The sequence below is a fragment of the Manis javanica genome, chromosome 11 (genome assembly GCF_040802235.1).
Source record: "Manis javanica isolate MJ-LG chromosome 11, MJ_LKY, whole genome shotgun sequence".
Taxonomy (NCBI): domain Eukaryota; kingdom Metazoa; phylum Chordata; class Mammalia; order Pholidota; family Manidae; genus Manis; species Manis javanica.
Genome location: NC_133166.1, coordinates 41,401,889 through 41,415,427, shown reverse-complemented (window position 1 = coordinate 41,415,427; position 13,539 = coordinate 41,401,889). Strand labels below are relative to the sequence as shown.

At 38.1% G+C, this 13,539-nt stretch overlaps 2 long non-coding RNA genes across 5 annotated transcripts in view; one reads left to right on the top strand and one right to left on the bottom strand.

The window, feature by feature from the left end:
* The window catches only part of LOC118973977 (uncharacterized), a 247,785-nt gene extending 246,701 nt beyond the window's left edge, over nucleotides 1-1,084 (bottom strand). The window contains exon 1 of the long non-coding RNA XR_005063543.2: nucleotides 950-1,084. This is a non-coding gene — a long non-coding RNA (uncharacterized lncRNA). The remainder of the gene's footprint in view (nucleotides 1-949) is intronic.
* Nucleotides 1,085-1,151: 67 nt separating this feature from the next.
* LOC140844251 (uncharacterized) overlaps nucleotides 1,152-13,539 on the top strand; it is an 88,733-nt gene continuing 76,345 nt past the window's right edge. For all 4 annotated transcript variants that reach the window (XR_012122401.1, XR_012122399.1, XR_012122398.1 and 1 more), the window contains exons 1-2: nucleotides 1,152-1,357; nucleotides 3,626-3,717. This is a non-coding gene — a long non-coding RNA (uncharacterized lncRNA). The remainder of the gene's footprint in view (nucleotides 1,358-3,625; nucleotides 3,718-13,539) is intronic.

The window sequence follows — 13,539 nt, the reverse complement described above, 5'->3', positions numbered from 1 at the left end:
GAATTAAAAATGAGCAAGTCTTTGCCTTGTCTTCGAGGAACTCCCATTATAGTGGGAAAGGTAGACATAGAAAGGGATAAAGTGTAATTAACTGTGCTAAATGCAAAATGGACAATGTGCAATGAAAGCACAGAGGAGGGAATATTAATAGCTACCAATTAGTTCCCTATTAGATGCAATAATAATAGCTATAAGTTGATGTACTTTTACCATGATAAGGGCTAAATGCTTTACTTGAATTAATCTCATATGATCTGTACAATAATCTTGTGGAATTAAATACTGAAAGCAAATAAATTTAGCAAGGTTAAGTAATTTGCTTAAAGTCAAAATGCTTGTATTTGTTGGAATCAGCATTCATTATAAAAATAACACTGTTTCCTGCAATTATGGAAGTCTCCCTGGAGAGGAGACATTTGATCCAGGTTTTGCAATATAAATAGCAACTGTCCTAAATATGAAATTGGATTCAAATGAAGACTGGATAAAATACACTGCTAGCTTTTAATGTAGAACTAGCTGAAGGTTAACCAGTCTGGTGTTAACCATTGATACATTTAGCTTTTCACTCATCTTTAAAAAAAAATTTTAAGTATAATTCACATACAATATTCTATTAGTTTCAGGTGTACAACACAGTGATTTGACATTTGTGTACATTGCAAACTGAACAGCACAGTAAGTCTAGTTACCATCTGTCCCCACACAATGTTAAAACAATACTATTGACTCTGTTCCCCATGCTATATAGTACATCCCCAAGACCTACTTTTTTTATAACTGGGAATTTGTACTTCTTGATCTCCTTCACCCATTTTGCTCCCCACAACTCCCTTCCCTTCTGACAACTGCCAGTATACTCTCTGTATTTATGAGTCTGGGTTTTGTTTTGCTTTGTAGAGTCCACTTATAAGTGACATCATGTGGTATTAGTCTTTGTATGACTTACTTCACTCATCATTAATACCCTCAAGGTCCATCCCTGTTGTCACCAATGGCAGTCCCCGCTGGCACCCCCCGCCAGGCGCTCAAGGGGAGTCCTCTGTAGAGGCTGCGCGCACCCGCTGGCGGTGGTGTGACCGCCTGCGACGCGGGGGCGGCGGGGCGGGCCGGCCGCCGGGCTGTGGGGCTGCTGCGAGGCTGCTGCGGGGCGGGGGCGTGGGCGGGGCTGCGAGGCGCGCGCCCCGTGGCGCCAGCAGTGTAAAGGGACGTTGCCAAAATGGCATCTTCCAGCGCCGGCACCTGGCTTAGTAAGTAGGAGGAGATTGCAGAAGTGGCACCCGCCAGCGCTTCTGTCCCGGGAGAGAGTCCCAACAGCTTCTTGCCTGTGTGGCAGTCACTTTAAGATTAGTAGTAGGTAGGTCTCCTTCTCAAATGTTCTACGCGCTTTTCAAACTGCGGCTTTTGCGCCGGGCCTGGGGCCGCTGAGCGTGCCCGGGAGCCCTTTAACGGAGCGCTCTCCCTTTCCCTGAAGCTGTAGGGTTCTCCTGGACGCGCTCCCCGTGGGTTTTCAAAGCCAAATGCTTGGGGGCTCGTCTCCCTACTGCAGGACCCAAGGACAAACCCCTCGCTCCTTGGGGAAAAGCTCCGTCCTATTGCAATCCGCCCGTGATGGGTGGATGCACCTCGGATGGAGCTTTGGTGAGAGCGTTTCTGCCTCTCCTGCCTGTCTTAATGCAGCCCTTTTATCCTTTGTTGTGGAGGTGCTCTTCATCTAGTGTTCAGGATTTTTCCGAGGAAATTATTCCATATGTAGTGCACTCTTGTCACAACACCCGATTTTTGTTTTCGACCTTGACTTTTTATTATTTATTAAGACTTCTTTGGGGCTAACCATTAGACTCGAATGTACGATAAATTTTGGAAATGTTCTGTGTGTACTTGAAAAATATTCATATAAATGATAATGTCCACGAGGGCAGGGATTTTGGTTTGTTTTGTTCCCGGAAATAACAGTGTCTCACATAGAGAAAACCCTTAAAATATGTGTAAGTCTAATAAATTCTCCACCTTCTATAAATATAAATTCACCATGTTGTATTTAAAGAGTCCATCATTTTTTCCCTTCCTGCCCAGAAAATATAAACACCCACAGTATTACTTCAGATCTTCCATTTTTCATTTTACGGTTGCCTCATATTTTAACTCAATTCTGTTTTCCCCTGTATTTTTTATTTTTATTTATATGTATATTTAATTTTCACTCCTATATTGAAGCCCAAGGCTCCAATTTTTATTTCATGCCTATTTTTTTCTCATCACCAAATTGTACACAAATGCATACCAGTGTATAACTGCAGGGTGAGATTTATTTTGTTTTTACTATATAGTTAGGAGATTTATTTCATGAATATATATTAATAAATCCAGTTTATGAGATGAATTTTATGGACTTTTATTTTTACCATTTTAAATCAATTTTTATTATTCTTAAAGTAATACATGCAGATGGTTTATAAAGTTAAATAATACACAAAAGCTTATAACAAATATAGTTGTTCCCATGACTCCCCTACTGCTGCCTTTAGACAATTATTTCTTTGGACTACCTCTTATTTACTTTGAAACATGCATGTACACACACACACACACACATATTCATCTCTTGAATTATCAGATGTATTGATTGGCACAGAATTATACATAAAGGTATAGATGTTTTACCTTTTTTATACCTTTCACTTCTCTTCCTCATCAATCAATATAATTGTACCATAACTCTTAATGAAGTCAACATTTAGTATTTTAATTATTATAACCATTTTTCCTGATGAACCAATTTTCCTTTCTTGAACATCTTTTGATTATTTCTTAGTATTTTTAGTTTTCTTATGCCTCTTGCCAAGTATCTTTATACCATCTAATAATTCTATTTAAAAAGAACCTTTCAAACCTTTCAACACAATATTTCACCAGGGTCCTAGCTGTCAGATAAGATAGTCATTCACCCAGGAATAAATTCCTCAACTACTTCATTTTCCTACTGGTAAGATGACTTTTTCTATCCTCATAGGTAGAAAGAATACAAAACATTTTTCTCATAACACAAATCTCCATCTTCTTTTCTTCTCAATCATCTCAGGTTGTTGTTGCTGATGAGGGGGTACTAGAAAAATCTGGATTACTCTAGTAGAGAGTAAATTCCAAAAGATTTTAAAATTGACTAACATAGAAATAAAGTCTGAGGTAAATGGGTGTAGAAATGTGTATATACCTTTATCATTGATAAGACTGAAACAGGAGATTGTGGCTTAGTGGGTGTATGGGTGTGGCAACCACTGGCTTCCTAATACTAAATCTAATGATTTAAACATTTTTACATGCCCACTCACAGTCTGTGCTGGCAAAATAATGCACCCACACTCACCTCTACTCTGAAACTCAGGACATGAGGAACCAGACCAAAAGACATGAGTCCTGGTGGAATCTGGCTCCCAAAAGAAGAGGAAAGAGGAAGTGGCGATGCCATGCATGTCAGATATGACTCCAGCATACATATTTGACTTCACTTACTTACCCAAAAGATGAGTAAATGAGGAGGCAGAGAAAGCCCAAGTATTGCATTAAATGTTGTCCTCCATATATGAAAGCCCAAATGTTATATGCAATGTTGTTCTTTCCCTAGGGCTATCGCAACAAATGATCGCAAACATGATGGCTTAAGACAACAGACACGTATTCTGTCACTGTTCTGGAGGCCAGAAGTCTAAAATCAAGGTATCCGTAGGGCTGCACTCCCTCTGGAGGCTCTGTTGGGAGAAAATTCTACTCCCTTGGTAAACAGGTGTGAGATTTTCAAAATGTATTAACAAAGATGGTCCTCTTTCTGTAACAGGTTCTTGTACCCCTGTTAGTGTATTTTGATAAACCTGCTTGCATGTAGAAGCAGAACCTCCAGGGTCTGAATGTGGACCTGTTGGTGCCTAGACTTTAAAGAAGCCAGAAAGCTCACTGATTGAGACTGACAGAGGAGGGATTTCTCTTGCATCAGATGGGAAGGCAGAGTTTGGATCTGCAGGAAGCAGAAGTGGGAGGAGAAAAGATTTCATAGAGGTGGTGATGGAGTTGGGTGCTAAAAAGAGACTTCAAGGGAGACAGAAATGACCAAGGAGATTTTGAAGCTCTTTGCTGTGATGTATGTGTTGTGAATCTCCTATGTCATATCCCTCAAGGAATCTCAGTGGTCTCCATTGACATAAAGGTATTATAGGAGAGAGGATTCTTCTGCAAAAAGCAATGAAGCGGTAAGCTATGATTCCAGACTGGCACAGGGCAAAATCAGAGACTATGCATTTAGAAGTAGGATCCAGAAGGCAGAGTAACATTGATTCCAGAGGATCCAAAGCAGCAAAGTTTAAACAAAAATAATGAATATAAGATCATGGAGATAGCCTTGACAGAAAAGGTCAAAATAGAAGTTTTATTTAAGTCTGTGAACTATCTGTCAGTAAAACTTATGCCTAACAAAATCAACAGGAAGACTTCCTATCACAGTTTGAGGCAGCATAAAAGACATTTGTTATTGATCTTAGAGTTTTATATAGGAATAAAACAGCCGCTGAGTAAACCAGCTCAGAGTCTAGAGCTCAACTTTTTACTAAGATTGTTACCAGTAACTCAAAACCTCTCTCATAACCCTGCCATTTCCCACCACCTCTATGAACCCAACTATCCACTTTTCCTGTGTTTGAACTAAACTATCTAGGTAATTCTGAAAAAAGTTGCTTAACATTGCATTTCATTACCATTACATTTTCATGAGCATCAATAGCAAATACAACTTCAACAAGTATATTACCAGCAAGTGTATGGTGACACCATTACATTCGCTAGTCAGCTTAGGTTTTTTTCTTATTACAATGACTTGTTCTAATTCTCTCTTCCCAAACCTCTAGTTTTCCCAACTTGTCACTCATCCTCAGCAAAGGTCCTTCCCTACTCCATGGGGCAAATCAAAGTCATCAGATAAGACCTCTGTCAATTTCTTGCTATCACACTTAAATTGAACTACTTCCAAACCCTTTTTTTTTCCTAGCACCTTCTATTAAAATGAGTCTACTTTCTTCTTCCTCCTCTCCACTCTTCTTGAGATGCTGTCTCCTCCCAAATTTTCTGGATATTTCCATTACCAACTTTCCCTAATTTTAGCTTACCCCTCTTCATTCCATTTGGTTGGTTTTAAAAATACTCAAGTCAATTATATCAAAATTAAACAAAGTAAAACCTGCCTTAATTTCCTTTTTCTCCCACTTTATCTCTCTCCTCTTCAAAGCCATATGTCTGAAATTATCTATGCTTGGTATCTCCAAAATTTTCACCAACACCGTATATTTCAACTCACTTACAATGATATCTGCTTCAAGTATCAACTCCTAGGAAGGCTTTTCCCCATATTCCTGATGAATTGATCAGACCCCTCCTAATTTGTGTTCATATTGCACCATGTAACTTTCCTTCATTGATCATATCCCAGTTTCATACTATACATGTATTTGTTTGATTTTTCTATTGAGGACTGTTTCCTCACACTAAACCTGTGCTTCATGTGGGTAAGAACTAAGGTTGTATTTGGTCACCATTGTGCCATCAATGCCTGGAACAGTGCCTAACATATAGAAAGGTGTTAAATATTGTTGTTGAAAATTTATGTCTAGTCTTAGGATCAACATTAACTTCAGTTCATGCCACTATTGAGAGTCATCATTTAGTTTATCCTTTGTCTATTGACAGTTTGAATAGCCATTATGTATGGAGAAGAGTTGGCTTACAGGTATACAATATCAGTTTCTAGGGAAACCTCCATGGGAAAGGTCACAACTTTGTCTTCATCCCATTCAAATATTTCAATTTCATCATGCTCTTGCTTTAATTCAGAAGAATTCATTCATTCATTTGACTATCATTTATATATAGCACTTCTTAACTGAAATACACTTTGCAACCACTGAATTAAATTTGTGCTTTCCAGAGAGAGTATCTCTGACTCTTTGTTTTTATAAGGAGATCCCACCATTGCCCCTGTTACCCTTCCCACAGAGCCTGTCTAAAAACAGTACATTAAATGTTCACTCCTGCTTGTCTCACAGAGGTCCAGATAAATGTTTGGATGGCGATGGTGTAATTATCTTTGATTAGTGACTTAGTTAACTAACCACCCTTCCTTTATTTTATACAATAACAACAAAAAGAGAGGAAGTAGATGTTGATTATGAGGAACTAATATAGAGCATTTATGCATTGCTATAATTCCACTCATAAATATGCATAGGGTATGCATCAGTTGTTATTCTCAACAGTGTTAAAGGTACCTCAACCAGTGCTACACTCATTTAGAATTAGAAAACAGACAGGGATATTGGAAAGCAATTCTGGGGGAAATGTTGGGCAGAAGCCCAGCACGCTTGCTTGTGCTCCATATGGAAGTGGTCCCTAGGCCTTTCGTCATATAAAATGCAGCTGCTGATATAAGATCCCAGCGGAGGAGCTATAGCAATCTTTGGTGGCAGCTTAGAATAATGCTGTTAGGGGCATAAAGCAACAATATTCAAAAGCAGCACAATATAGTGGAAAGGCTCTGGCTTCAGGCAACCCAGACTTCAAATTCTGCCTCTGTTGCTTTCTAGTTGAGTTACCTTAGGTAGAAAATTAGCCTCCTTTGAGCTGCAATATCCCCAACTGCAAAACTGTAATGATAATGTCACCTCTCAGGATATTTATCCAAATTAAAAGAAAAAAATGCGTGATTTTTAAGTGCCTGTACATAGGCACTCAGGTAGTGTTTCTCAGATAATGGAATGAAATATAAGTCAACTGTATTGATGACATTGCCTTCCAATTCATCTTATAAATTGTTAAAAATATATGTCATTTAGAAAATTTGCTTGGTTGAAACTATTTTGTTCTCTCTGAGTCAACTAGCAAATATTTTACCTATTACCTAAATGGCGATAATTTCTGGCTCCTGACCCACCCATAAGGCTCCTGACCCTCTCTCTTATTTACTCTGTCTGAGATGCAGTAGATTATTCATTCCTGTAGATAATTTTCTATCACCCACTTAACTAGATGAAGAGCAAGCCCATCCTTTGCTCCATTTGCTCTGTCCCCAACAGCTGATTGGACCAGTAGAGAAGACCTGACATAGGAATGCCAGATAAAATATAGGATACTCAGTTAAATTTGAATTTCAGGTAACATAATATTTTAGTGTAATTATGTACAAATGTTGCATAACACACACTTATTGGCTAAATCTGGCAAACTCTACCTGATGTGAAATGGGCCAATCAGATTTTCTTGCCTAGGGATTTGGAATTGAGATATAAAAGTCTACTAAGTCCACAATGTGTGTTGAGACTGGTAATTCACATAGATCTACCTTCATACAATTAGAAATAGAAAAATAAATACAGAGGCCAAAAGAAGAGTGAGTCAGATTTTGGAAGTGCAGAGATGAATGACCACATGGTCACTGAAAGATGGAAAGATTCACTCCTGTTTGTAGCTTACTATTTCTTTGATTCACTTCATTTTGCATTCCATGAAGTGCCCTTGCATCCAATAAATACCCTTTTTGGCTTAAGCTCGTTTTAATGAGGCCTTGGCTCTTGCAAGCAATATTCCTATCATGAAAGGATCAGTTTTCATTCCCTAACTACACCCTCTCCCCATCTCCAGTGTGGCTCAGAAGAGCCAGAATCAGAGACTGGCTATGATTTGACATGAAACATTGCCAGCCTGCAGGCTTGTGCACTCACCTGTGTAGAGCAGACTGAGACGATTATAATTACTGAGAATTAGTAAAATCTTATGTGTTCAAATTAAGAATGTTTTAAAATATTTTAGTTTGAAGGAAAAATAAAGATGTTATCTGGGAAGAAGCTGAAGTCTGGTTTTCTTAACAAGCATTTCAATATAAGGATATGATTTCACCTGAGTTCTGTCATCCAATCAGTGTATTAAAATGTTAGTGAGAAATGTAGCAGATTTCAGCCAAACTATCCTCTTAGTTCAGTTCAGTTCTAGCTCTTTCTCACTTCAGATCTTTATAACTGCTGTTCTGCCTTTTGCTGAGTCTTTCTGGGGAATGATGGTCACATCTGAAAACTTTATCTGTTAATAGTTTCAGAAACAATGTCCTTCTGTTTTCCCTCCCTACCTGGTGTTGCATTTTGCTCTGATTGTTTCCTTACCCCAAGAAATTGAGATTACTAGCAGCTATAAATTTAAAAAGTATTCATAGGATAGAAAATTCTATTGATATTTAATGTACTTTTTATTTGAATACAAATAAAAACATGGTTAAGTGCAGATAGATTAAATAGTAATGAAGGATAATAGAGAAAAATGAATTGAAATACCAATGATGCCATTATAATTTATTCATTTATTCACCTTGCATATCTCTTTGTTATCCCTTATTTGTCAGGCATTGACTTTTTGTTAAAAATTAGAAGGTCATAGATAAGAAATTATTCATGTTGAAATAACTAACAGTCCAATGGTAGAGACAGATAACTACACACATAATTTAGGATTGGCTAAGAAAGTAAAGATGGAAAAAGTAATAGTTCAGCTACCTACAATAATGAAGGGGGTAAACAGGTAAAACAAAAGGAAAGCATCTTCTGAGCTGAGAAAGTAGTTTTTTCAAACTTTTAGAGGCATAAAAGAACACAGAAGAGTTTGGAAACTAAAATAAGTTTGATATATCAGAACTAGGATATTCGTAGCTTTAGTCATTCAACAATATATATTAGGAAAGAGTGAAGAAGGATGGAGTGGTAAGCAGAAGGCCAGTCAGAACGGCTTTGTATACCATGATAGGAAAGATATTTAAGCAGGGAAGAGGCATAGCAGATTTGCATTCTAACAGGATCACCCAGGTAGAGAACCAGAGAATTTACAAGGAGGAATCTGATCATTCCAGTATAACAAGCAAACATGATGACTGCCTAAACTCATACGATGAGTGTTAGCAGTTGTGCATGTCCTGGAGGACAGAGCTAAGAATTTAAGGAGTGAAATAGATAGATCTTAGTGACTTATTAGTAAGGGAAAAGAGAGGATGTAACTGGCAGTAACTTCCAGGCTTCTCACTTGGATGACTGAGTGGATGGTGGAGCATTTGTCTTCTGTTTCTGTCAGTCTGTCTCGCTCTCTCATACACACACATGCACACACACCCCATCACAGAAAGATAAACTGGTCTGACAAAAACGATTGAAAGGAAGTGGTGAATTCATTGATATATGTGCCAATTGGAGGTACTTTGAAACACCCCAGGAGAAATGTCCAGCAAATGTATTTGAACATCAGTGGCTGGAGCTGAGAAGAAGGAATATACACAGATGAAGGCTGGTCATCACTAGCATATCCTGGCTGCTCACCACACATCATTTTTATAGTGAGAAAACTATATATAAGTTTGAGTAATAGCCATCATGTTCTGAATTTTTATAAGAGATTATAACTTTGGAGTGTAAGTACATGCATAATCAGCTTCTCAATAAAAAAGTGTAAAGGACTGATTATTTATCACATCCTCTTTACTTCTTCCTTATGTCTCCTTTTCTTTGTTTTTCTTTTTTCCTTTTCAATTTTTTCCTCCCTTGTGTCAGTAAAATTGTAATATTTCCAGAATTTCCTCCCTGGCTTTAGTGCATCTGCATATCAATAGGTGTTTCCAAGGGGTGGAGAAAATTAACCATCTACATATCAATAGGTAATTACAAGGGTGTGCAAGTTTATCTGGAGTGGGGAGGTTGGGTGGAGCTCTCTCTTCTACTGCAGCCTGGTGGAGAGAGAGACTGGATGACTGCTTGTAAGAAGTAAATGGGTTTCTTACCTTTATTTCTCCCTTTGACTGATTTTGGTTTTAAAGGTATTTTGCCCCAGGATTCCCACCCTCCACCCCCAACCGGAGTTACATCTTGTCACAAACTTCCTTTCCTTTTTCATTTTTCCTTCTATAGATACCATTAATTATGGGGCACTCCAAGTCACCCACCATTCAAAGCAAAAGCTGATTTTAATAATTTAGGAGAAATAATAACTCTTAAGCTTGTAAACCCCAAAGGCTTATGGGAACCTCCTGGGAAACCCTTAGCTATCTCAGTGTGATCTCCTTTCCTCTCATTTCTCATATTAAGAAGGTAACATATACTTTCGTGTAGAGAGACATCCAAATTCTGGGCTTACTGAAAATGAGTTTTCCATTTTACCATTACCCCTCAGGATAGACTCCACCCTGCTAACTTAAGCCCTGAAGCCACATCATGATAGCAGTCAAAGAAATCAATGTGTCCGGCTAACGTGATAGTGATGCCGGGGTTCTTGTTCGTGAAGCTGAAGAATGAGCTTCACAAACACTAAAGGTAGGAGAGCAAGGTGCAGGCTTTTATTTAGAAATAAAGTAAGAGGAAAGAGCTCCTGGCTCACACCAGGAGGGGACAAGAAAGCCCATAGTGGTGTGTTGTCTAGGGGGTTTTATAGGCAGTTGAGGACTTTTCGAGAACATGAAAAAAACTTAGGGGTGTAGACTTGCATCACCTGTCCTGTCCTCAAGGTGAGCTGGGTCAAAGTCTGATTGTTAGGGCTGACAGCAGAGTCATGGGTTATGCTGATACCCTTGCAAAACACTCAAAACATTCCAGGCCAAGTTGCTCTGGCCTTTTGACCTTTAACTGAACTCACTGAAGATGTCTATATTCTTAGGTATATTTCCCTAAAGAATTAGTGTGACTTTGACTTTGCATAATGCTTAATAGAGTTTCAATGGTGACTTCTTTGCCCATTGTTACATTGCTCTGACTGTAAATATTCTGCCCTGCTTTTCCCCCCTGGAGGCCCTCACCCTACTCTGACTATACCCACCGTTCCTGTCTCAATAGAACCTTTTTAAGATGAATGTTCAAAATATTTAAAAGCTGCTAATTTTGGATGACTAGATCATAAAAACTTGAACTCAATTTTCCTTCCTTACTCCATGCCCAAGGTCCCAAGTTATCATAGAAAGGCCAGATCACATCCCAAAGTCTCTTTACTCCAAAAATATCTGCTCTTCTCAAGCCATTTCTTCAGGCTGTCTCTGGAACTCTGTGAAATCAAAGATAACTTAGTTTTTGAGTGTGCAAACAGAACTTTACAATTCATAGGCTCTTTCCCAATGAGTTGGTTTGGGGCAGTTTTTGGTTTCCCTGCCCGTGAAATAGTCCCAGTCCTGAAAATCTCCTATATCTTAGTGTAAAAGATAAGGAAAGAAAAGGATAGTGAAAAGGATCAACATTTCATGAACCCTTTTATAAGCCAGGCACTCTTATGCTTTTGTTTCTACCTACATCATCTCCTAAAATCTTTATGTTCACACTGCCAGGTAGGTTGTACTAGTTCTAGTTTAAGAGGGAAAAAGATGATTGTTAGAGAGTTGAATGAGTTATCTGAGGTCACACATCTTGCCATGACATAGCTGAAATTCAAACCCAGCTGTGAGTACCCCTGAAACATTCTGACTCCCCATATTTCTGTGCTGAGCAATTAATGAAGTAGTCTGCCTAAAGAAAACATACTCTCAATAGATGTATCTGTGAGAGCCATAGCAAACCCATTTGAAATAATTACTGAAAATAAGACAACATGCAAAGAAAAAAGTGCTTCAGATGTTTCTATAGCTAGTGAGAGAGTATTTTTGAGGAAGACAAGTTGTTAATGTAACAAGAGCTTAGTGGACAGCAAAAATTACCAACTGTTCTGTTAGTCCTCATCCACAGTGCTTTGGAATTAACTGCTTCTTCCCATGAGTTTTGTCTTTCTCTGTGTCTACCAGACAACCTTTATTACTCTTGTGGGAAGCTAATAACTTTCATTAACTTTTATAGTCACAGTGTGCTGGTAAATGCTTACCAATAGATTCTGTGGGAGGAGGGAAAAAGGAGCTCCCTGATTTGTAGCATTTACTGATTTCCGTGGTGTAAATACTCCCACCATGGCTAATTTCAAGCTATCCACATGATATCACTAAACATGGATTTGGGGAGAGATGCTCCTTAAGTCATCATGATGTGATATTTCTTTGTAAGGAATCAAAAGAATGAAGATAATAGTAAAAGGCAGTAAAATAATCAGGAGGTGATGAGTATTGAGTATGTATTTACTTTGTTTTTAATGTGACTTACTTACTTTATGTAATATAATTCTTAATAATGACTGAGCTTAAAAACTGGCTTTCAAAACACCTGAAAACTTAAGTTTGCTCTAAAGAGCTGGCATGAGACAGATCCAGGACCACACTCTGGTGCCTTCATTCTACTTTCTGGGCCCATTTCTTCTCACTGTTATATACTATTGGCCTTTCTATCTGCTTTGTCTCCCATACAAACTGACTTGTGCACTGTCCCACTCTTTGATTGCCTAGAGTGATAGCTATGTTTTAAAATTGTCTAAAATGTTAACTATCCCAAAAACACTTGTAGCCTTCATGCATACATAAAAATAGTAATTTCTTAGTTGAAATGAATGGTTGATAATAGAAATATCAGGGACTATAGCAGAGCAGTGAATAACTATTTGAGGCTGGTAGAATTTCTCAGTAACCTGAAAATTACAAGGACCACCTTCACATCGATGTATAATACGGCCCTGAATCCAGATATCTTCATGCCATTGTCATGTGATATTCAAATCATCTGATTTTTTTTTTAACATAAAACCAGATGTGGATTTACATGAAGCCAAACTCAATAGTTCTAATAAACCTTTGGGGATTTCTTGAATAAAGTGGTCTTTTAATAGAAAGATTATTGCTTTGATTGAACTGATATATTGCAAATGTTATCAAGGATTTAAACAAATAAATTTGCATAATCTTAGATCTGGGAGGCAAATTGTAAGGCTATTGAAGTGAGGTGAGTTGAGGTCTTCCTTTGAATAGGATAGTGCTTTGATCATTCCAGATGTATGAGGGTGTCTTTCTTTACAACTGTCTGGAGGAAGATATTTAACAGCTGCTCTTGTTCAAGTTAATGGAAGAAACTTTTTGACAATCTGAATTCCTTCTATCATATGCTAGTCATTCCCAGCATGCTATGTATTTCATATTCTTCTCTTATTGACAGATTTGAGAAGAACGGGACATTGCCATCAGAGGTCCTAAAACAAAGCCATTCCTTGAAAATTGTTAACTAAGCTTCCTGTTACCTTTCCCTTTCCATGTTTGAACAAACTCAATCCCTTCAGCTTTTCCATAGGAATCTTATTTGCATTTTTTTTCTGTGCAAACATTTCAATTTCTTTGCAACTAATTACATGGTAAGGATTTACCATCACCAACACCCACCTGCCCATACTGATTTATTTTGCTAACTGCCATACATTTCACTTTTGGGATTCCATGAATGCAGCCACCAAGGAAAGCAAGCCATCCCCTGAACAGATTTAAAACTGTCTTCTCTTCTCTAACTTTGAGACCTAAAGAGGAAGTTTGGATCCATGGTGCCAGGATTCATCTGTCAAAAAAGCAATGACAAAAACATGTGATTGGCA